The sequence below is a fragment of the Hypomesus nipponensis genome, chromosome 27 (genome assembly GCF_054491055.1).
Source record: "Hypomesus nipponensis isolate SF chromosome 27, ASM5449105v1, whole genome shotgun sequence".
NCBI lineage: Eukaryota > Metazoa > Chordata > Actinopteri > Osmeriformes > Osmeridae > Hypomesus > Hypomesus nipponensis.
In genome coordinates this window covers 12,749,694-12,756,251 of record NC_140387.1, presented here as the reverse complement: position 1 = coordinate 12,756,251, position 6,558 = coordinate 12,749,694, and the positions used below count along the sequence as shown (strand labels likewise).

Here is a 6,558-nt window from a genome sequence, read left to right as displayed (position 1 = left end):
AATGGTTCATTTGTTCATCTGCTCCGACCTTTCGATAACCTAGCTAGCATCGCAGTGCAGCGTCATCTACTGTTCTAGCGGTGAATTGTTTTCAACAGGCAGAGCCAACGGAGTAGTATAAATTCAACCAGTCCGTCCGACTCCGTGCGTGCGTCTGTCCGTTAACGGAGACGCAGAAGTATAAATCGGCCTTTAAAGTATACGGACACGCACACAGCGAACGCCCTCTCCGTCAAGGAACTCCCTGTAGTTCCAAACCCCCCCCCACTGCTGTCAACTTTTTTGAATGGTTTTCAATGGAACTGGCCAACGGAAGTCGCTTTCTCAGGCAAATGACGAATGAAACAGGCTCGGATGAAGAAATCCGATATTCTGGCTATCTTCAGCTGACTCGTATCTACTTAAGGCAGTCCTCCCTGACGTTTTTGGTGTAAAATGGAGTGAACTACAACATTGTGAACACTCACTGCCAGTGAAACGCAGGAAAAAAATCTAGAGCTTTTTTGTCAAGTGGTTCTGGTAGCTCGCTGTAGTTAAAAAAAACCCCCACTGCTGTCAACCTGTTTGAATGGTTTTCGGCGGGACAGACAGTAGCACCATCTAATTTCACGGATATTTTCGGGATATTAACACAATGTCAATTGGTTACTGGTGTGTTGTGTCATATATGTCTGCTACTTTATTAACATGTATGTATAACATTAATTTATAATACATAACGCAATATTGTCAAACAGAGCTAGAAATGGCTATGCTAGCTACCATACTGTACATACCAAACAGTAGCCTAACGAGGACTATATTGTTCCACATAACGTTTAACCTTCGACTGTTAAAGTAAATGGGACTTTTTTTTTTTTCATCGGCCCACTTACAATTTACCACAAACACTTATATTTGTAGTACTTGATGCAAGTTGAATCAAACCATGATCACCAGCAATAGATAAAAATAGAAAATAGAAAAAAATAGAACAGAATATACAAGGCAACCAACTGCAATTCGATAAAACATTTTATTGTTTACTGTACAATATGTCCAGTGTTCTTCCGCTCCTTTTGTTTGTAGTGATCCGGTGATCTAAATGTCTGTTGTTCACAAACCTCAGCCTAGGCACACACACAAACACACACAATCATTATAGTGGTTGAAATGCAGTATAAAATGTCAAATTAATGAGCTCCTGCACTTCATTTGATCCTAGAAAACAAGGAGATTATGGTTGGCTGTGCAGCATTTGGATGCTCCAATCGGTCTGAGAAATTGATCGGGATGTATGGTCTTCCAAAAGACACAAACAGGAGAAAAAAATGGATGGCCCAAGTTGGCAGAAGGCACCTGACTGTCACAAGGAAATTCAATAATAGAAAACTGTGTGGTGTGAGTTTAAGTTGTCTTTATACATTTCATTTGTGGATCAAGGACCAATGTGTTTACTGTCATATGCATATGACTATAATGAAATTGGGGTTGATTATTATGAGTCTGTAATGCATGTGGAAATTAAATTCACGCCATTGTGCCAATATCATCGCAGGCACATTTTGAGGGAGACCAATTCACAAAAACAAAAAAAGGCCAACTGAAATTGAAGGCTGATGCTGTTCCCAGCATATTTTTGCATCGTCCTGAGCCCAAGAGGAGGAAGGGTACTAGTGAGAGAACAACCAAAAAGCTTCCATTACATGTGTATTCAGTGGCCAGTGACCACACCTACTGTCACATGATGAACTTTGGTATGAACAATGTGAACTTAAAATGAATCTAACATTTATTATTGCACACCCTGCCCACCCCATAACACTAACAATGCCATGCCATCATTTCAGATACTGAGGGAAGTCAGAGAAGGGAAAGTGAGGGAAGAGAGGCTATTGAAGATTTAGACTGTGAGGAAATTGAGAGGGGCATACCAGCAACCAGTGAGCCAGTCCAGTGCCTCAGTGAGCCAGGTTCCAGTGCCCAGTGAGCCAGGATCCTGTGCCCAGTGTCCAAGTGAGCCAGGGTACAGTGATAGTACTCCCTAAGAAGACCTGAGGGAGGAGTTAACAAAACAAATAGATCAGACAAGAAGGTTACAGGCAGCCCTAAATTTTCAAAAAAGAATGAATGAATTATTTTTCATTCATTATTATTGAAAAAATAATAATGGAAAATAAATTTTGAACAATGTTATCGAAAGATCAGATCAAAGCGAGCGGTCTGAAGAGTAAGACAAGCATATCATGGGGAAATGACATCCTTAAAAAGGCTATTCAAATCCGTTTAGCTACTGGCTCAACAGGCTACAAACTTCTACAGGACATGTCGATTCCTCTCCCCAACATCAGAACCCTGCAAAGAAGAATACAGCACATTAAAATGGAACCAGGAGTACTAGGGGAGGTGTTTGACATGCTGAAGCTGAAGGTAGATGGCCTGACAGAGATGGAGAGGGAGTGTGTACTTACTGTGGATGAGATGTCAATCACACCAAGCGTGGAGCTGCACCTTGGAACAGGGAAACTTTACGGGGATGTGACATTACCTGGCCACACAGGAGGACGACAAGGTGGAAACAAGTAGTGGCTTACCACTACAGTGGCAATTCCACCAATTACAAACCTTTTGTCTTGGACATTATTCACAGAGCAGATTCCATTGGGCTACATGTGATTAACGTCACCACTGACATGGGCAGCCCTAATCGGGCAACGTGGAAGGCCTTTGGAGTGGACCACAACAAAATGTCTGTCCCACATCCCACAAGACCAGACAGGAGGCTACACTTCATGCCAGATGTCCCACACCTGGTGAAGAACTTGAAGATTGCCCTGGTCCGCGGACAGAGGTTCACAATCCCACCGGATACGGTAGAGAGGGAGAACCTCTCCTCCAATGAAGCTTCAGTCGGTCCACTGAAAGATTTGGTTCATTTTCAAGAGGGGATGGCTTTGAAAATTGCCCCAAATGTGTCAATGAAAATCCTTCAGCCCAGTCATTTTGACAAGATGAAGGTAGGCCCTGCACTTAATGTTTTCAGCAAGGCAACAAGTGCTGGCCTGAAATATATGGTTGAGAAGGAACAACGACCCACCTCTTACCGGACAACAGCATGGCTCCTGGAGCAGGTAGACCACTGGTTCGACCTTATGTCCTCTCGCCACCCAGTAATGGCACTGAGCAGGCACAAGATGGAGGAGTACCAAAAGGCCATCAAGTTCCTCGAGGACACGATCCAACTGTTCCGTGGGCTGAAGATTGGACAGCCGAGTAGCTGGAAGCCTGTACAAACAGGGATTGTGATGGCAACATCTACAATACTGTCCATCCAGGAAGACATGCTGTCCCAGGGACACTTGTTTGTGTTGACCAGCAGGTTTACCCAAGACTGTCTGGAAAACCTATTTGGCTGCATCCGACAGTGGAATCCAGTCCCAACTGCTGTGGAGTTTCACCAAGCGCTGAAGTCAATTTCTGTTAGGCAGTTTTTAACAACAATTAAATCAGGAAGCTATCAGGAAGATGAGAACAGCATTTTGGCTGACTTTCTGGATGCAAAGGAGATTTACCCAGTCCTGCCCTGCGAGTGGAGGAGCTGATGGAGCGTAGTCCTGCACCTGACCTCACAACAACAGAGACCTGTGCTCTCTACCATCTAACAGGATACATAGTTAATCAAGTGAACAAATACTACAACATTTGTAATGAATGCAAAAAAGCAATTAATCACAATGCTGACAAACCTGAAGGAGAGCACAGTACTTTACTGAAGCTGAAGGAATTCAAACTTGGTGCGCTTTGTCGGCCTTCGCAAGAGGCCTTTGACCTAGTCCGGCAAATTGAGGAGCTGTTCCGAACCAGGACCAGTGCCTCCCTCATGGATCTCCAAAATGCCATGGATGTGCTGGAGAAGGAAGCTATGGTGATCGACGGCAGGCTTCCCTCATGTCATGATGTACAAAAAAAACTTACCAACAGATACATCAGGCTGAGGTTGAGAATCGCAGCAAAGCACATACGGGCTGAAAGGAAAAAGGGGCTCTTAAAAGACGGTCATCTTGGAAGCAAAAGCCAGACAAAAAGAGCAAAGAAGAACCAGCAAAGCCAAGCAACATCTAGGCCTACAACAACCAGGCCACCATCAAACACTTTTATCGTTGCCATGGAGGTGCTCGGTCTGACTTTTGCACCAACAAATGTCCCACAACCTACCTTGACTTCAGCTTCTATAGGTATGTGGATCCCCAGGACCAAGGTCAACATATCTGCTTCATCTACTTCAGAAATGCAAAATTATGTTTGTTTGTGGTAACTGTCAATTTACATACTAATATCAGATATCATTCTTTCCTAATCTTACAGCCTCACCATCATTAGCCCCACTAACCAGCTCCGTCATCACTCCGCCGCTTACAGGAATGGCAAGCACCACCAGCCTCTCCTTTGCTCCACCAGCTGCATCACTCCACTAGCCTCACCATCACTCCTACACAAACAGTCAGTTCATATGATTTGTTTAATGTAAAAATTGTACAAACGTGTGCTACATAACTGAAACTATTTATTTAAAAAATCTGTAATTTGGGAGAATTTATATTCCATACAATTGTTTATTACAGCCTCTCCAACTCTCCACCAGTCCCACTTACCAGCAGTGTCAATGCAACATCAACCTGGTAATCTCTCCACCAGCCTGACAATACCTTGTTGCTGTTTCGATAATAATCATTAAAGTTATCGTCTCCATGCAGTTATACTTTCTTTTTACTCTCATCATCCACACTAGTGCTGATGATCTTATCACAAGGTAATTTATCCTTTTGATTGAAGCAGTAGTAGATGCATCTAGTTGAGCTACCTAGCTAGTGAGTGGACTTGAAATTCCTGCCGAGCGTTAAAAACTAGCTGGACGATAGGGGACCCCTTAATATGCAATTCATTGTTGCTAGCTCTAATCTGATATACTAACGAGGCTAATAAGAGAAGACTAACTTTGTATGCCAACGAACACCGATAGCTAGAACTAATTTGAAAGACTATAAACCAACGCACTTCTGGTTATGATACACGTGTTGTTTGGCTAGCTACAGGAGCAAGTGTTGCTTAGCTCTACGTTAGACACTAGACTTACAGTCTAGTTCTAACTGCATTTAGAATCTAACAAGCTATAATCTTACAATAAATTTGATCTAAAGCTGGCTATAAGAAATACTACTAATAACAATGGATATGTGGTGGTTGAAATATGAAAAAATGCAGGATTTTCATCAATTTACCAGCAAACTTGCTTCGGAGACACTGAAAATGAATGGGGTTCAACGGTGGAAAATACAATGTTTGGAACTATAGGTCGCATGAGACACGCTTTACTTCCGCATTCCTCAATAACAGTGGGAGTCTATGGAAGTGTCGCAACTCTCTTTTTCTATGGCTCTGCCGTGACCAACAAGATGAACAGAATCCTTTGACTGCCATTGGTTTAAGTTTAAAATTCATAAATTCATATTTCAGCTAAACAGTACATGTAAATCAGCATCTGAATTAATATTTGACGAGAAATGGGCAGTGTAGTTGCTGAAAATGTGCTTATTTTATTGATGAAATGGCTAATTTGTAAATTCGCTCCGACTTTTTGATCCCTTATCTAGCATCGCAGTGCAGCGCCATCTACTGTTCTGGCGCAGAGCCGTCGGAGTAGTATAAATTCAACCAATCCGTCCGACTCCGCGTGCGTCTGTTCGTAACGGAGTCGGAGAGGTATAATTCGGCCTTAAAGGAAATATGCTTCTGCGTCTCCGTTTAAGGATGGGCGGGCGCACGGATACGGACGGATAGACTGCGTTTATGGTTCTCCGTAGGCTGTGGGTGCTGAAAACAATTCACCATCAGAAGAGTAATTAAATAAGTAAGTGAGACTTTATTTATATTGCACTTTTCATTAGTGCTGTCAGTTTAACGCGTTTTTAACGGCGTTAACGCAAACCCAAATTAACGGCGTACATTTTTTATCGCACGATTAACGCTCTTTTTGGCCAAGCAAACTTTGTAGTTTTTTTCACATGCTGTTGCAACAACTACCGACGTTAGAAAAACTACAACACCACACCAGATCTAGCTAGACCGGAAACAAAACAACAGGCACGCCACACACACTTGTTTGGCTTGCGAGCCGGCTAAAGAGTAGTAGCAGAGCCCGTTTACGGATGTTAGACATTCTCTGGTAGTAGGCTAACGTTACGTTTTGAGTGGATGGCGAGCGCGAGACGCCGAAATGGATGCCAATAAGATTCTGAATGGTTTACTTTTAAAAAGTTGCCAAATGGTTCCATTGACAAGACCAAAGTGATCTGTGTGTTTTGTCGTTGTAAACTTAGCTATCATCGCAGCACCTCCAGTCTGAAATACAACTTGATGGCCAAGCAAACAGCTGATGCGTATCTCCGCCCCCTCGTCAAAGCCTTGCAATGTTGTTTTCAAAAAAAAAAAATTTGCACGAAGCAATCCGAACCACTTTTCCATGTTGATAAGAGCATTAAAATTTAAAAAAAGAATGGGACCAAAAGAAATTAAGGGACA

The 6,558-nt window shown here is 42.8% G+C and overlaps 1 long non-coding RNA gene across 24 annotated transcripts; it reads right to left on the bottom strand.

Moving 5' to 3' along the window:
• Window positions 1-996: 996 nt before the first annotated feature.
• LOC146220836 (uncharacterized) lies at window positions 997-6,558 on the bottom strand. Of its 24 annotated transcripts, none has more exons than XR_014750932.1 (7): window positions 4,351-6,558; window positions 4,195-4,256; window positions 3,077-4,004; window positions 2,790-2,897; window positions 2,451-2,527; window positions 1,914-2,334; window positions 997-1,109 (listed from the first exon to the last, which is right to left on the bottom strand). It is a non-coding gene; the product is annotated as an uncharacterized LOC146220836 (long non-coding RNA). The 24 variants fall into 24 exon arrangements; XR_014750935.1 differs by having other exon boundaries at window positions 1,914-2,897; window positions 3,077-3,456; window positions 3,552-3,637; window positions 3,726-4,004; XR_014750931.1 differs by having other exon boundaries at window positions 1,914-2,897; window positions 3,077-3,264; window positions 3,365-3,456; window positions 3,552-4,004; window positions 4,351-6,556.